Source organism: Bombus pascuorum, chromosome 6 (assembly GCF_905332965.1).
Source record: "Bombus pascuorum chromosome 6, iyBomPasc1.1, whole genome shotgun sequence".
Lineage (NCBI taxonomy): Eukaryota > Metazoa > Arthropoda > Insecta > Hymenoptera > Apidae > Bombus > Bombus pascuorum.
The window spans coordinates 15,270,634-15,289,455 of record NC_083493.1 but is presented as its reverse complement, the minus strand read 5'-3'; the positions used below and the strand labels follow the sequence as shown (position 1 = coordinate 15,289,455).

Genomic DNA, 18,822 nt, shown 5'->3' with positions numbered 1-18,822 from the left:
AACGTCGCGATACCAAGATCGATTCGATTTTATATTTCTCTTTGTGCATTCGTTCGAGCCTCGCTATTAACTCCTTTTGTTATCATTACGACGATGACGAGCAAGCTCGTCGATTTATTCGAATAGCTCGTGGGTGGTGCCGGCTCGGTTATATCGGTATAAATGGTATACCGCCGATATACCGGTCATCGATTATCGTCCTACCGGTTTTCTGGATGGTCGTAGCTACGTAACGGTTTAAACGGACGGTGCAGGCTCGCAAGGTTCGGTTAACAGGACCGGTTCGCTGTTTCTCTGCAACCCGTTCCTCGTTTCTTTATGGCACAGGGAGCAGGTGCGCCCTACGATTTTCACACTAAATTTTCTGTACCCAGTAACGCCCTGTCAACGGATCTGCAATTTAAATACGATCGGCCGGATCCTCCAACGCAGCTCAACTTTTTCTTAATCGCGACCTCCTTTTACAAGTATGTAATTTACAATCCGCGTCTTTTATACGAAAAGGCTTTTTTAACAGAAGATCGCTAGAAAAGTTACATTTCTCGTATTTTGCATAGGAACAATGCTGAAATTCGACGTTATCGGTCAATTTTATATTATACTGCGATTTTTTGATTTTGTTTGTAGATACACGTATGATATGTTTACTTCTTCAGTTCGTCTCCTATGACTAGGTCATCGATGTTGATACAAATCCATATTTTCAGAAACGTAATTAAAAAATGTGGAAGCTGGATAGAAAATTGTTCCACCTCGTGCGTATTATAACTCGTGCCACGTCTTAAACGTTTTATATGTCTTCGAATATTATGTGCGTCCTGTGCATTTTTCCACCTTCAGATTTCCCGTAAACGCGCAAAAATCCTTACTGTACTTATCGTGTAACTGTCGACGTACAAGGACGTATAATACGATACGTCGTATAAGACTCGAAGACTTTTGGATGATTTGACAGTCACAGGACGCGATGTATTCATATTAGAGAAATTTTACAACGTTCCAATCCTTCGTTAGAAACGGATATACGCATACCATAGCCGCTTTCGTAGCTTCGCGGCACGGCTCTCGGAAAAACCGCATAAATACTTCACGGTGACCTAATAGAACGTCGGCGTACAGAGAGAGAGAGAGAGAGACTCGTTACGCAAATACGCGTGTTCTGACCAATAGGAGAGCGAAAGCTTTTCAAGCGAGCTGGCTGGTTCATCGATAAAGCGTAACTTTAACATAACACGGTGTCGTTGGACTGCAATTATAATACCTTGCGTGGGAGCGATTTTTTCGTATACTTTCCTCTCTTTCTTCCCGTACTCGCGCTTAGACTTCTTTTCTTCTTTTTTTCTCACTCGGCGTACGTTCTAACGGGCGGAAATTAGAGAACGAGAGACGCGCGACTTTGAGCATGTACACGAGAGGCTAGGTGCTTAACTGGAAAACCGCGAAACGGGAAAACGGTGCTTCTTTCTCGTTACCCGCGTCTAATTTGCGGAATGCGAGCCGCGGTATGGCGTCGTTACGTGTAAGAAGATTCGCGTTATTTTCTTAGTTCCTGGTCCGTCAGACGATGGTTCGCCATATCGCTTGAATATTTAGAAACTCTTTACGAGTGTACTATGTGTGTTACACGGAAGCTTTTGAAATTTAGTCGTAACGAGAACGACGATCATGATCATGTTAAAGAGATGTTCAACGTGTCTGATAATTTGATCTGGAAATTACAAGATACTTATCGCGAACGTACACTTTGCTAAGATCGTCAAAATATTTGAACATATATCGATTATCCGATATATCGATATGCCACATTGTTCGTGCCGTGTACTAATATTTTTAATTAACTGTATATTGGTGATAAATGCGTTGTAATCTTTATACGGTATAGTATAGTATATTTATTAATTTCAGCCGGTCGGCCTTGAAATGGACTTGGCTACATTGTTCTTTATCTCGCTCATACGATGTTCTTGCAACCTACGCCACGATGCGTTCTAGATTCTCCGACTTGGTTGCTCTTATTGCTAATTATCACTACTCTTATCGCAAACTCCTACTACATCGTATTAGATGATCGTTTCAATTTTAATAATCTCTACATACATTTTCGGATGGATTTCAAATTGCAGCAATAAAATCGTAACAGTCCTGTCTCATTATCAATGCAAACGAAATGTAAAAAAGTTTCACGTAACGCGCATAATATTTTCCTGCAAATTTTCCATCCTGTACTCGAATACTTTCGTCAGCCGTTAGAACGACGCATTTTTCTACCATTAGATGTACGCAAAAGTCGTTTTAGTCTTTTCTTCGAACGTTCGCGTATAATTACCTTTAATCGATATAATTTCTCGCCTCTTTGTGCCCTTTTCTTTGCTTGCTATCGTTCTATCCTAAACGCCAACTACGAGATCGGTTGACGACAATAATCTCGCGACACAAACAGCAATGACCACGATACGATACGATGATAGTACTCTGCAGATTTCACACCGTTGGATATCGCATGTTCAGGTCGATGCATCTTTAGTCGAACTTACTAGACTTACTTTGGAAATGTTGCGAAAATACGAAAATATCTCAACGTCTAATTTCGCAACGGGATGGGAAACTTGTCTGAGAATCGTGCAAAACGGGAGAAAATATTTCGAACGTTAATTTGTATTGCGTACATCACATATAAATGGAAGGCGATGGAGAAGAAGAGACTAGAACTTTTGCATACACCTGAATCTTTACTTGAAACGAATATGAAAATTCGGAATGTTTTTTCACGAAGTTGTATCACGGGGAACCGAAGAACGTCGCGCAGGGGATTGCAAGGAATTTACGTTGCGAAGGCGGCTCGACCGAGAAACTTGGTAAGGAACGATATGCTGAACTTGGAAGCGGCCGCGAGAACGAAGCACTGGCCCGTGGAAAAACTTTCGAGGTCGGCGAGCATTTCGTTCGAAAGATATTGCTCGTTCAACCCACATTTTATACGATTAACTTTGCTCCTTAAGTATTCCGCCGTTCCCGATCGCTTGGAAAACTTCTTCGGGACAGTCTCCGACGGTGTTCCTATCGTCGTCCTGCCGCTCGCTTCTAAACTTTTCTTTCAAAATAGTCGATAGACGTTGGAACCTGATCGAACGACAGATTTCTTATATATTTCTACGATACGTTGTATTATACTGACGTGACTCGTTGTATTATAGCGCAAGAAATATCTGCAAGAAGCTTCTCGGTTTAACTGTTTTATAAATTGACAATGAAAAAAAAAAATGTATTTAAACGCTCGGAGATTGGTTCAGGTTTATTGGCGAGGGGAAAAACGCGGTCTGAACGGAAACAGAAAAACGCGGAAAACTGTCAAACTCTCGAGCCAGGTAACCACAGTAGGAAATGGTTTTGTCGGCATGAACTGCCGGCATTCCTCGTTAAAGACGACAGACGGTCGATCGTTTGTGGCAAACGAGCATAGAAAAGCCATTCGCGAGGCACATCTTACGGACCAACCGTCGACAGAATAATTTCATGTATTATTTATCGCACATTGCGCGTGATTCTCCGTTTTTATACCGGGTGTCCTCGATAATGAAACTCTTGTGTGGGCTACGGATAAACGCGTACATGCGAGTGTGCGTGCGGTTTCTTGGAGTTTCCTATACAGGATTTAGATTAGAAATCTGCAGGAGCCAAAGCAATTACGATAACTGACTATATTACCGTAACTCTCTCGAATGGATCTAACAAATTTTTCCTCGTACACATCAAATTCTAAATAATCCGAAATAATTGGAATTTCCTACGTTGCATTTAAACTAGAAATCTGTGGAAACCGATACACGATTATTACAAATGATTATTGTATTACCGTAACTCTCTCAAGTGGATCTAACAAATTTCTGCTCGTACGCGTAAGATTCTAATTATTTAATCAGTTTCCTACGTTGGATTTACATTAGAAATCTGTGCAGGTCAACATATAGTTCTTATAATATACAAGTTGAACAAATTTTTGCTTGCTACGTGTAAAATTCTGATCCATCAATTACTTTCTTGATGCTTTAAATTAACTGTCACGTTTCGTACGAAGCCAATAGGTATCCTATCGTAGCTACGTATGGACTACAGTTACGGGAGTATAAAACGAGGGCTGACTGTAATAAAAGAGAAGGAAAAAAGGTACAGACGTCGATAGACGATTTATTTTCAAAGAAGTTTGCTTGATTAGTGATTGATGTACCGAGGTCACCCGTTAGGTTCGTAGTGGTGAACCAGTCGTTTCCATCTCGCGTGGGAATATAAAGTTCTCAGTAGTCGTTGTCTAGGCCTAAGCCTCCGGTTGCACCGACGATCCATTCCGATGCTCTTTGATGGCGAGCTGCAGCCAGAGAGACAGAAAAATCCACCGACAGCCGAGATCCTTCGCAATAAAATATTTTAACGGTACTTTGTGGGCCAGCGACGTCTTCGAAAGCCGGTCCGTACCCACGATCGATCTTCCTCCCAGTAAAAACGCTTTTCACAGTCATTTCTTTCTGTCGATAAACATTCTTCTCCGCTCGGCTTTCGAACCGCGTCAAACTACTCCACAACCGAGACTACTGCAACCACGTCAAAGTACATCGACGGTGACTTTCAGACGGGCGAGCACTTGTCGAATGCATCAGAGGTGCGAAGCCGAGTTAAAATCTCGAGTATGGCTGCGGTGTATAGCGGATGCGTGTTCTCTTGATCTGTCATTTCCACGAATAAAACATCTAAAGATTTATATGCATGCCTATTATTCCTAAGAATCTATGTACCGTATACACATCTATGCGAAATATCACTATCACCGATCATAAGTGTTAGACCACTTAGGAAAATTTCAGGAAACTCGAAAAGTTATTAGGAAATTACGAGGACCTTTCAGAATTATTATTTCGTTCGAAACGTTGGATCGTAAAGGACCCATATCATGTTCGATATTATAAGAACAATCTCGTTAATTTTTAACAAAATTAATTCTCTCCTTGTCTATCGCGTATGTCTCGTCTTTCGATCGTCATTTCGATCAGTCGCGATATTCATATCGTCGTTATATTGGATTGCCAACTAAGTGATTGCGGATTTTGTCATTAAGTGGTACTGACAAAATCCGCAATCGTTTAGTTGCCAACTCAATATTTCTTTGATTCCGTGCACGCTATGAATGACTCGACGATGTACAATATCTTCGGATTTCGAGCAGACTTCATAGAGTGTGCTATCTAATTTATTTTTATCTCCTCCGACAGAGTCTAGATTGGAAAACTGTCGAGACAGAAGTCTATTACGTTATGCATGTACATATTTCAGTGCTTTGACGTATTTGTTACAATGACAGTTGATGCAAATACGCATTCACCGTGACCGTAGCCTAACACCTAAGACGAGATAGTGACATTTATGAATATTTTTCACGCGTCTCCTTACAGAAGATATTCATTTTGCGCGTGCTAACGACGAGCGAGCAAAACGTGTCCCCGGTGTCCCTTTAACGAGTGTCATCGACCCGGTAGAAAGGTCAGGAAACACGAGAGACGGCGTTTTAGCGTAACGCGTTGCACGAGTCGTACCGCACCGATCTCTCGGCTTTTCCGCGTTCAATTTTCCCAGTTGCGCCACTTATCGACTCGTGATAGATTCTAGTCGTTCAACGTGTCTTTGTCCATTTACTCGTCACCCATATCGCCTTAAGCTGCGTCCTCACCGAAGCAACAACGGAGGAACGCTGTGACGGAACGTCGATTTCTCGCGTTTCTTGAAAACTTTACTGCTTGTTTAATGTTTCTCCGTGTTTCTGCCCTAACGAAAGTTGCTGCTCGTTGCTCGTGGTTGTTCGGAGCAGCAAAGTCCTCAGTGAGGTGATTTGGTGTAGAACGTGTAGGGTGGCAAAGAAATACTCGGCGGTGTTTAACAATATATTTATTAACAACTCTCGCTTTCGACTCTTTACGTACAATTCTCGATTCCAACCGACGATTCTCACTTCTCGGTTACAACTCAATTGTTTTCTTGACCCGATTCGTTTCTTTTTGTCGCTCCTTAATATCCCCACTACGCACGCATTCGTTAAGCGTCCGTGACCGTTGCCACGTACGTCTTTTTCCAAATATTCGGCGGAAGGACCGTAGGGATATGGATAGCTCGTTAGGCCTATCGGCACTTACGCTTCGGTGATATAATTGTACCGACGAAACCGTTGGAAAGTTTTGTTGTCGAGTGCCGCTACAACAGAAAAATAAGAGACACGCAGCGAGAAGAACGAATGTCTTCGGTGTATAGTTTATTGCCAGGGACAAATGTCGCTTTAAAATCGAAAGGAAATTAGGGATATGGAAATATTCCTCCGACTACGTTACTTCAAAAACGCAGAAAATGTCTCTGTATTGATATTAAAAATTCGTCGTTGTTTCTTCAGTGAAGAGACAATCTAAAATAGACGATGTTTTCTTCCGTTATTGGAATAAAGATTAATAGCGTCGCGTGCAACAAACTCGATTATTCTGTGCAAAATTTAAGATGGAATTTTAACACGTTGAAGCTTAGGTGCCTCGAACTACCGTTGGGAAACTGTTACTAAGACGTAGAACGGCAACAGACAGCGAATAGTCGCTCGTTGTTCCTACAGCGAGGACGCAGCTTTAAGGAAATGCGAACCTCTTCCACCTTTTCTCTTTCTTTGTCCGGTCGATCGAACGATTCCGTTCATTTAAATACCGTTATACCGGAGGCCGTATACGTTTCTTCGTCTGGTCCGACCGTTAGAGGCACTTTCGCTGGAACATCTCTCGCGTCGTTTTTGTATCCGCACGAGAGCGTCGTTCATGATCGACGATAAATCGCGCAGACTTTCCTCGCTCGAGAACGACCAATCTCGCACAGCCTCGTTTTCCATTTTCATTTATGTAGTTTCTGTTTGTCTCGCTGACTCGCGATTCGTCGCGCAACGTCGACACGCGTTCCGTTTTATAACGCAGTCTCATCGTATGGATGGACTCCTATAAAGAAGCGTTCTACGAGCATTGAAAGGAGACGAGGAACGTGCGCAGGCCAATGGCGTGTTCAGCCCGAAGGAAACGAACAAATTTCCACTCCATTATAGATTTCTAAAAGGAGCGGGTAATTAGCGCGCTCGTTAAAGAATCTACGCGACTTTCCTTTTAACGGTCCCCTCGTTTGGCAGACGTACGGGCTCCATATCAACGTTTTCTTTCGTGTCACTAGAGCATATTTGTTAATCTTATCGAGAGGGAAAAGTTGCCTCGTTCGTCTTTTTCGTCTGTTCGAATATTATATGGAAACGAACGCTATGTATTATATAGCGACTGGCGAAAGTAGTTGGACGTTCATTATAGAGGTCTTTCGTAAGTATGTCTTTTTTATATGCAAAACGTTTTGAAACTTCTTCGCTATTGTAACGGGACGATAGGAGTATAATGCCGGACAGTTTTGCGACGTTGTTCGTGTTTCCAGTAATCACAACGGGAAAGCAAGTTGGAGAAGAGCGTTAGACGATAAATTGCTTCAAAGTACAATGTATTAGGTTGTCCGAAAAGTGTCTTTCTTTTGCAAACAAATAGTTTTTGTTGTTTACAACAGTGCACAGTACAAACGTGAAACCAAGCCTGTGAAATGTCGCGGTGTTTATCTCGACGGAACAAAATGGATCGTACGTAATTCGACAAAATAATATACAACGAAAAACGTTTATTATTTCCTCATAAAACGAAAGAAACTTTTAGAACAACCTAATAAAATATGATACGAAACTAAGGAGACGATGATCTTGTAATTCGCTGAATATTGAAATTAGTAATCATAATTGATCCTCTCAATAGAATCCGGTATTTCTAAAATTCTAAAGCTATTTTCTGTATCACCCTGTATATCGACGATATTACAAAAACGTGGAAATACAAATGTACGTGTAAAATCTGCTTGGACACAAAATGCCGCGAACAAAGATGGCAATTCGACTCTGCTGGAAATAAACGTTCCATCGTACGTCGTGGTCGTTGTGGTTGTCGTAATTGAGTCGTTTCGAAAGGCGAAGGATAAAACAAAAGAAACGTTTGACGAGGGTGCGTTTCCGCGAGCAAATCTCCGTCGTCCTCTTGGTTACACGACGTGGGTCACCGTGAATTCATTGCCCGACGAGCCATCTACGAGGAAACAATTTCGCGTCATCCTACTCTCGTCCACGACGATCCAATTTCCGCCACCATTTTGTCATTAAGTCGAGAAAGGCTGCGCCTCTTTTATATATCGGTGACGCCGAGGCGGGAAGGAGAATCTAATTTTCGTTGATTGATACAAAGGACGGTACCCAGCCGCGATAACTCGAGGCGGTCCCGATAGACGACCGGGTTACGCGCGCAAAGTGACATCAGTGACACGGTGTCGGTGAGTCATCCAGTGTGTCGAGTCAACGAAAATTCCGTACGCACTGGCTGATCTTTCTCGAGAGCGAGGCTTCCACTACCTTCCACTAGCTTAACGACCATGGTGACGCCGCTCGTCGAATCAGATTATTTTCGGAGCACGAATTAGTCATTAAGAAAGCATGTTTTCGAATATTTTATCTAGACAAACTTGTATAAAACCGGATGCCAGGGTGATCCGAGCAACTAACACAAAAGAAGCGACTATTTGGTAATTATTTTTTACCGTATTAAGGCGTTTGTCGATAGAAATTTGTCCCAAAAAGTATATATATATTCACTATGACGAATTATTAAGTCCTTGAGTCTTGAGTCCCAGGAGTCTTTGAAGAAACAGGATGGAAAAATCCCGAACAGCGCGATAGCGCTTGTCTTGATCGATTGCGAAGAGAAACAAGCAGCGTAATAGTCATATTTGTTGTTTTATGAAATACATCTATAGTATTATATATACGTACTATTAATTTATAAATATTTCAAGTTTCGTTCAATAAAAATTATTGAGAAGATAACGATGAAATACAAAATACTATCAGTCGTCTGTAGCGTTAGTTTTCGAAGGTATGTTACAGGGTTTCGGTAGCCAGGAAATAAGCTAACATTCCAAAATTGATCGCACTGAATTATCATATCTATCGTGATTTTGGAATCTGCGTTATGATAACTTATAAGAAGCTGTAAATGCAAAAAACGTGCAAAGCAGGGTCTTTCTCTCCGCGTTAAACCCACCAGAAATTGTTTAGTTTCTATGAGAAGAAGATTGGAACGTTTCCTCTCCAAATATTAATGCAAGCAGCACGTTTGCAGAACGTGTGTAACGTTTGCACAAGTGGCTGTTCATTTCCTTTACGGACAACGAAAAGCCGGGGAGCCGTTAATTCAAACGGAGAAAGGCGTCGTGGGTTGCTAAACGATGAACAATAAACGTGACTCACGGGCCGACTGGCCGTTTCCTTTATTCGCGAGTGAACCGTTCCAGAAGCGAACTCTCTCCCTCGACTCGGCCTGCAACTTTTAATTAGTTTGACCTCTGATACGGTCGATACGGCATCTTTAAGAAGACGCTCAATTTGTAAGAAAGTTCCAACGATCTTATCGATTCGATTCGAACATCGCACGACGATTTAGACAAAACTTATCAATTTCGAAATCGGAAGATTCTTCGAACGCGGTATAAAATAATCTCTATGTACTGATAAATGAAATTTAGATGAACTCGACGATGTAAAGCGTGAAAAGATAATTTTAATAACGATGACGTTGATCGATACCCAACGTACTACCGAGCTTTAAAATTGCTTTTTTCCTAAGATGTAGAAAATGTGATTTATCACGTACATATTCTTCTTCTGTAGTCTTTATTCGTTTAGATTTCAAAAGACGGTGCCTCGAGCTCTCGTTGAATCTGTCGGGATTCGTTGGATCGTGGGTGGCACAGCGATTTACATAAAATCGTGGTCCTCGAGACTGGTACGTGGGCGGTCCATCGAATGCTTGAATTCGATTTGAAAAGAGACCATCGCCTGAGACTTTTGAGCCGTGTCTAGCATCGCTAAAGACGCGATCATTCGGATACTAGCGTTTCCGGTACCTACACTCCAACGATAAATTTCGATTATCCGATTCGGTGTCTCCCTCTATTATCTAACCGTTCGTCGATGGAACGTTCTTCGAATTTCTGACAGGTCAAATTTATTTCGACTTCGCAGCGGGCTACGCTGCGTTACTCGTTTCGTTTGCCGGGAATAATCCGAAGATAATTCTTGGCCGCGTGTTATTCGATCGGAGGTCAACGTACCTCGTGTCAAGAGGTATTAACGATACTCAAACAATTCGACATCTACTTGTAAGCACGGTCGAACCTCGAATCTCAAGGGAAGATCTAAGATATTTGAATTGTCAGATCGAAAGATAAATGGATGCTTTGTTCAAGGATTGGTATTTTTCGTATTGTAACGAGCCGAAGGAAGACAAATACAATTTTTACAGATCAGCTGTTTATTCGTAAAAATAAACGAAGCTTGTAAAAATAAATAAGAGCGAGGAGTATGCTGGATGCAGGTTGAAATACGATTCTTCGTTGCAAGGTGTAAATATGCACGTACATGTTATGTCGAGTTTTAGAGGCAGGTGGTCAGATTTGATCTACAGACGTGAATTTCGATCACGCAGCTTGGCCTTCTTTAAATTCGAGCACAAAATCCGTAGCAACTAATTGTCGAGATAAGATACGTAATTTAACAAAATAATTTCAATCTTCGTCTAAATCGTTAAAAAATATTGCCAATGGATTATTAGGAAAAACGTTGTAGCTAATAATTTAGCTTCTTTGTACAAGGATAAAATAATTTGAGCCAAGTTTGTATCTCGACGTATACAGATTCTGATAGTGGAGCGAAGAGAAGAAGAGTTTTGGCAGTATTTCACACAGTATTTTACAAAGAAATTTAATCTTAGCCAATATGGACTGGAAATTCGTAAGCTGGTTCGATGCTGGTATCGCAACACTGCGATAGACCGGTCTTTAATTTAATTTGCTGTTATCACGAGTACGCCCTTCCTCGTTGCTCCCTAGAGATCGTCTTACTTATCGATCTGTCGGTCAATTTCCTAAATGACTCTTTCTTTCCAAGATGCGTATGCACGCTGCATCGAGGCGGTGACTCACGTTCGTCCGAATCGACGCCATGCGTTTCTGTAAATCTCTGAAAACGTCCAAGCAAGCTGAAGTGGAAGAAGGGGCGTGAGCGCCCTCGTGAAATATCGTTGAACGCGAACGAGCAGTTAGGGTTTCGCGGTAAATGAACCTGATATTGTTAGAACTAACAGAGTAGTCAAAGTGACCGATTTATAATTCTTCTTGGAAATTTCCTACATTCGCCACGATGTATTTTTAAGAATTTTTTAAAATGGTCTTTTACGAGGTATATGAACAAAAACTGGTTTTCATTTTCTTTATACCATACATATTCTTTTTAGCATATTGTTCGCTTTAATCTCTCCGGCACGTGTTTTACACTTTAGTCGTCAATTAGTAAGTGGTTTTTCAACTTTGATTTAATATTTGTATTTCTGGGTCACACGGCTCTCAATGCACATTCGTATAATAATTACTTTCTGTTTTTCGTTCTGCATCGGTTTCCCTAAAAGAACGAACGTTTTATAAAATAATGAACGTGCTACAGTGCGATTATACCTATATTACTATATTTTCATACACACATATATACACATATAAAATAAATACCCGAGAATATCAGAAGTTGAATTATAAATACGCGCACGAGTATTGCCAAGTACATATATTACGCGATGTCTTTTTTATTGCAAGCGATCGATGCATCGCATTATCTTTTATCGTTTTCTATAAAGCAGTCTCGACAAATCCACTGTAAAATGAAACAAAGCGCAACAAGTTCGTTCCTTTGCTTTCCAATTTGCCTCGGACAGAGATGAACTATTTCAGAGCGTCACGAATGGCATGAAAACTGTTCTCGGTGAACGATGGGGTACACGTGATCGTTGTCTTAATTCGTTTCGCTGTGAAAACGGACAGACGGCCGGGTGTTACGCAATTAAAGTCGCGTTTCAAACGAGCGTTGTCGCGTGCATCGACAAAGTGCGTCCAGACAATGACAGCGTGTGGTTGATGGCGGCGTTGGTAATGACTGGCGTTGCTAGGCCAAAGGAATAGAAGAAGAATGGAGGAGAAACGTCTGCTAGGCTTCTCTTCTCGTCTCTCTGTACCGCTAAAAGAAATATGTCAACCGTTCTAGCGCAACAAGAGGAACGATGCACAGGCACGGAGAAACGAATGGCACACGGGCCTTGTGCCATGGCGCATCATCCGCCGGTATTGCCTCTTCTTTTGTTCCTTTCCACCGAATAATCACGAATACCGCGAAAAACCAGTCGCAATTGCTTCCTCTCCCGACTTTTCTCATTTCCCGATGCGCCTTTCTTTCCACTGAAACGGGATTAACGTTGGGCGTCGGCTTTCAAATTCTCCTCTCTGTCTCTTCGCTTCCGCCAATTATTATTACTTGCTGCCATGTTGTTCCCTCTTGACGTTGTTGTCAACTGGATGCGTTAATTCTGTCCGTTTGAAAGTGGTCGCTACTCGAAGACGTTGTTACGTAGAGGCACGGTGAAATATCACGTTGAAGAAGATTCTTGTTCGCTGTGTAACTCGCTTCTTATTGAGGATCTGGGAATCCATACTGTAACCAGCAGCGGATAGAATCTTTTGGGTGCCTGATGGTAATATTCACTCGCTCCTGGCTGAAAGAAACAGAAAGATCGCTATAAATCGTAACTATTAGGTTGTCCGGGAAGTGTCTTTCTTTTACAGACACGTCCTTTGCAACGACGCATCTTTATGCAAACGTGACACCTAATCTGTCGAACGTTGTGATCTTTATGTTGATGGAACAAAATGGATCATACGTAATTCGATAAAATAATATAAAACGGAAAATGTTGTGCATCCATCATTTCCTTATAAAACGAAAGAAACTTTTCGGACGACCTAATAGTTGGTTGCAGAGGTATGCACGAATCCTATGAAAGAAGATCGATATCTGTTATAATATTTAATAAGTAAAACGAATTTCTACTTAGGTTATACTTCAATTATGTTGGTAAAAATATAAATCTGTATAAAAATCTAATTACCTGCTAACGTTATCCGACCTAAGACGACGAAAGATGATTTTATCGAAGGCAACTGGATCGTGTGCTCCTCCCAGTTTCATGCTGCATGTTATCGTATTTCTTGCAATATGGAATTACGCGTGGGTGGTATACAGCGGCATATAACAAATTCGATAACTCGTGAAAGGGATTTTGCTTTATTTCCAGTAGAATCGTCTCCTTGGAAGACGCGGCAGGAAATGTCGGTTGCACGAAAGAAAGATAGATCCTTTGGTTTGAATTATGAAACGAAGGCAGGGAACGAGTCGATAGGTAGGAAAAAAAGGAAAAGAAAAAATAGAGGAGTCGCATCGGACGGTATCTCCGATCGAGAGGTTCTTTAAGCGTAGAAGAACCACGACCACAACTATTTTCTACCAGGCTTTCATACCGAGGGACGAAAATACACCCGATGGTACTCGTTTCAGAGCAGACGTTTCTTAAATAAGCAACTGCACGGGAAAGTCCCTTCGAAAGGAAGAAATGCACGCTCCTTCTCTCCACTTCCGGGCGAAACGACTTCGTTTTGGAACAATCGTCCCTCGCACGAATTTAGAACCGCTGACGAAAGCATTTCGAACGCTTACCATAGGAAACTTTTACCGTATATATCGTGCGTGTTGTCTACGATATTTTAAAATTTCATTGTCGCTGTACCGAGACACGGAAATCACGATCGTATTGGTGAAATTTGAAGCCAATCTGAAAATGTATATAGGAATTGCGAAATATTCATCGGAAACAAGTAAACGAGAATGCTACTGAAATCGGTGGAAGCTTGCAAATAAGAGGAAAGGGATTTATTGAATACTTTAATGTTGTTTAATGACCGTTGATCAAACACACATCATAGAGATACCCCTTACGGAAGAATGAAATAGCGTTCAATCGTTCGAACGCGAATTAACGTGCACAGCTTTTTGCCAACGTGTCCCAGCGCGCGGTTTCCTCGTTTGTCGGAGTTTCGTCGACGAAGAACAAAGCTGTTTACGAGCGTAAAAACTACGGGACGTTAAAAAATTGCATTTCGCCGCTAACAGTTCCTCCCAACGTCGACTTGTTTTATTTTTTGCTCTGTTTGCAGAAGAGCGATGCACGCCGTGGATATTTATAGCCAGCCACAAATATGAGAGGCACGGAACACGAATTATGTCGGTGATCCCTTTTTTCCTCTCTTTTCTCCTTTTTTCATTTTTTCCCTACCTTTTTTGCTCCTCTTTGCTCCATCCCAGAATTAACCGGATCAGCACAATGTGCACGCATATCGCACGTTTACGCTCGCGTTCTGACCCGATGTGTTTTAACGTTGCCCGCTACCACGCCGTTCGTTCGCTCTTTATAAATAGACGCTTTAAATTCTGTCGCGTCCGGGCGTGGCAGCCCGAGATCTACGAGGATCCTAGACGCGGAATAGATCACTCGTCGCGATCCATTCATTAGACGCTAACAGCCTGTTCTCCGCTGTTTTTCTTTCTCCAACACTCACCATCTACTTCGTTTTCCAAGCATTTTACCGAATTACGATTCTACGTTGAAAACGATTCACTTTCGCACCAGTTTCTGCTTCGTAAAACGCTCATTTTTTGTATTTTAATATTTTAATTTTTTTTAATTTTTAGAAGTTTCGTCAAATTTTCTAGTTTAACGTGTTATTTACCCACATATTATTTTTACTTTTACGATTAAAATCGTTGTATGATTTGTAATATTTGCATTTAACGCGCCGTGAGTTACTTTTTTTAATTACGTTTGTATTCGTTTAGATTCGTTTTCATGTAAAAGTATCGTTATACTCGGACAGTTTTCGTAGCTTGGAAATTTTAAAGGAACTAGGCGCTGAAACGACCTGGTTTCGTAGCAATTTCAGCTTCGCGAAAGTCAATTTGCTACCTCGCTTGACATTTTCCAGATTCTCCTGAAATCGAGAATAATTAGACCGTTTATTTAAAAACGTAGTCGCGCCTAGACCAGTCGAGTTTTCGCAGCCGTTTGAAATTTTCAATGAAACTAGGCGTGAATTGTCGCGGAGACTTCCTGCCCTATCGCGATGTTACGTAAATCAGACGGGATTCTCGGCGCGACTACACTGTGCAATTTACATGAAGCCGCGCACCGGTGCAGCACCGTTTCTAGATCCGACGTATTTTATCGTCGTGGAATTCGTGTCGGTTTTCAGGCAAACAAGATTCAGGGTACTTTAATTTTCTAGGATTACTTAGAATTAAAACTACTTATATACATACGTAGTCTGTGTACTTCTCTATTTATTCGCGATGTTGATCTTTTGCGTTCTGTTTGCAGATATTCGGGGCACGGCAACACGAACCGTACCTGCCATGTCGGTTCCTATTTAAGGTAAGCACCGATCATTATTTTTCGTAGGTTTTAAAGCGGAGCTTTAACCACGCGTTAGACATTTCCGACCACTCTGGGCTGATAGACTCGTTAGAATCGTTATTACGACTGGTTCTATCGTATCGATTAAACGAACAGAAGTAAAAGAGTCTCGTGGTCTTGATAGGTTGACGTGTTATTCGTGTATACAACAAACACCTATCATGTGTCTGTTATAATAAAAATTGACTTTAAGGCAACCGTTAAAAGAAACGTACAGTTACGAATAACGAGTCCGTTGTGGATATTTATGGAAATTTGTATTTTTATGGGCACGATCAAAGAGATAGAACTCAAGTGGTTCTTTCACATTTATCAACCATTATAACCAGTAATTTACTTTGGATATTTTGTTTTATCTGCATTTCTGTGCTACGAATATTCCCTACGTTCTCTCGTTTTTCGTATTTCTCATAAAAATATAAATGTCCACGATCTACGATAGCTGTAAGAACGAAGGCGACGAAACGAGAATCGATCCCCTGGTTGCCCTGCGCGATGCATTATTTAAATTTTATTCCTAGTCTCCGAAAATCCACTAACGTTTAATGCTACCTATCTCTGGATGTTTGAATCGAACGAACGATAAGATCGCTGCATCACGGCGAATAAAAGCAGTAATCGGATAAAGGTGAAATCCGAAAACCGTTTGAAAAATTCCGAAAACCTTGGACTCTATTCAAATCACTCCGGGAATGTACGTATATTTGCCAAGCGATATCGCTCGAATTTTCCAAGCTTCCAGCCACGATCGTAGGAAGTCGTCGCGAGTAACCACGCGCGCTGTCTCGTTCGCCATAAAATTTATACAACGTAATCTGGCTACAGGCGATAACGCTTATCGTCGTCCTGATCTTAATTACGGATTACGTCAGCGGACAAATTGGTTTGCGTTGAACGCAGAATCCATCGAATATCGGTTCCGTGTTTAGCGTAGTATACCGTGTCGTGACAACGCTCGACGTAATTTCTCGTCGAGAATGAAGAAACAAAAGGACGAAACGTGAAATGGCGGAAAGGAGAAAACGCGCTACGATGGGTATATTGTTCTCGACGACCGTAAAAGGCATCCGAGGAGGATGGCGCTTCGCATCGGCTCATCGTGCCTGGATACTTGAGCGATGAGAGAATCGATGCTCGTTATATATGGTTGTGAGTCTGTGATTGTTCGACAGAACCGGAAGAGTGCAATTACACGAACGTTCGGCGTAAAACTGACTCGAACGAATACCACCGGCCTTCCTGAAATGGATGCGCAAATCTTGCGTAATTCCATCGTCGTTGATGCACGATATACTTGCAGGGACGGGCACGTAATCGCAATCATTTCGATTGCTCCAAAGAATGGATTCAGTGGAAATGACGGGTTTCAGATGTCCTTTTTTCTTTTCGTTATTAAAAACATACGGTATCTTTCGAAGATATTAAGGTCGGCTTGTATCAAGATATAAATGATCGTATTTCGTTATCGAGATCGGCAAGAATGCAACGAGTACTTGTTCCTAATGAGTCTGAGGCAATATGTTCGTGGATGAATGCTGTGAATCAGATTTGAAGAAAAAGATGTATTCTAGGAGGATTATGTACAGCAAGCTAATATCTTATATTTCATAATCAAAGATGCCTGTTAGAGGTAAGAGTTTTTTCCAAAGTAGAAAAAAGAAAGGAAATAGGTAAGAGAAAGTTATAAAGGTAAGAGTAAATTTGAAGATTTCACTTTTTGGCGTTTGACAACGCAATTAAATCTTGGCGAATTGTAAGTCGGATTTCCTGCTTTCTCTTCGAATACGAAGGACTTCTTCCACGGCGCATGGTTAATTACCATCAGCTTCTACAGTCTCCGAATGTCCCCGAAAACTGTAATTACGAGCGACGTTGTAACGAACGGTTCGACGCGAGTTACTCGGCGAGACGTTGGAGGCGAATCGAAAGTCTGTGTCAAGGTTAATTAATAAAGAATTAATAACGAAAAATTCCTTGACGGCGATCGCCGTGCCAACCTCGAGAAACTTTTGTTTCTGCGATCGCTCGAAAACTTTCGTGGCTCGTATTTGGAAAAAATGTATCGTCGTTAAGGCGTGTAAATGGTTGATCGAATCAGACAGGAACGAAAGTATCGTTTTATCGGAGGAAACTGTGGTTCTCGTTCTTTTTAAATAAGAAAGTTAACGGCTTGTCAAACTAGTTAAATCGGTTAAAAATATCCAATGCGTGCTAAACTTATACCATAGAAGATAGGAACAAACGCGAGTGTATTAACCTTCTGAACTCCTATAGCTTAGATCATGGTGCAATAGGAGAATTTTAATTTCTATTCCTCTTCGCGCGGAACAGGTTTCAAGAGATTGGTTTGGAATATATATATAAAATATTTTATTACGAATTACAAATATTCTTCTTTTCTTTTCTTTTACTCTATTCCACGTTACCTCACACTCTTCTATAAATTGTGCTATTATTATAATACGTACCACTGTTACTTTTGTTATTATTTTACTATAATTATCAATTTTTGTTGCCACTAGTGCGTATTATCATTTTTTACTTTTATTATTATTAAAATTATTACTATTATTCTGATTTCGTTCGTTGTTTGTATCATCGCGTTACTCCACGTAATTATCCTGCTCCTCGTTTAATTTTACTCACGTTACGTATATTGTTTCACTTGCGTGACTGCCACTCGTAATATTTGTATGAAAGGGTCCATCCCATTAACCAGAGCAAATAAATTAAATTTAGTTATATTATATTAACGAAACTGCTTAAACATTTCGGTATTTTAATGTGATGACAACGAGTATCAGATATACATTTCAAAAATGAATTAAGTAATACTAATAGCACTATAATAGAATCACAGTGTTAGTATCGTGTTCGTGAAATACCCAAAGGTGTCCATCGATGCGTCAAATTCCAAGAAATTAGTATTAGAGTAACGAGTTAATTCATCCTCCTCGGTCAACAGGTTAAGGAAGAGGAAGATCGTTGACTCTTCACGGCTAGCGTATAAGTGAATTTGAGAGAGTATGAGTATGAGAGAGAGAGAGAGAGAGAGAGAGAGAGAGAGAGAGAGAGAGAGAGAGAGAGAGAGAGAGAACGGAACAATGCCGGGCAGCCCCGAATCTTGGTGTGGGTTGCGCTTTAATCAAAGCGGGTGACGCTAATACCAAGTGTTAAAGTCGTTGCATCGGCGACATAGTTCATGGCAGCTATGTCAAGGTCGTGGCAATCTCCCGACTTTATCTAACGAATCTAGCTCGATTAACGTTTGCAAGCCTTTGAT

At 41.1% G+C, this 18,822-nt stretch overlaps 1 protein-coding gene and 1 long non-coding RNA gene across 2 annotated transcripts in view; one reads left to right on the top strand and one right to left on the bottom strand.

Moving 5' to 3' along the window:
• Positions 1-18,822, top strand: part of LOC132908064 (uncharacterized) — a 92,658-nt gene that overhangs the window by 23,576 nt on the left and 50,260 nt on the right. The window contains exon 2 of the mRNA XM_060961667.1: positions 15,444-15,497. The gene's annotated coding sequence lies outside the window, so the exon portion shown is untranslated. The remainder of the gene's footprint in view (positions 1-15,443; positions 15,498-18,822) is intronic.
• Positions 9,003-15,579, bottom strand: LOC132908105 (uncharacterized). Its single transcript, XR_009658309.1, has 3 exons — positions 15,386-15,579; positions 14,877-15,057; positions 9,003-12,731 (listed from the first exon to the last, which is right to left on the bottom strand). It is a non-coding gene; the product is annotated as an uncharacterized LOC132908105 (long non-coding RNA).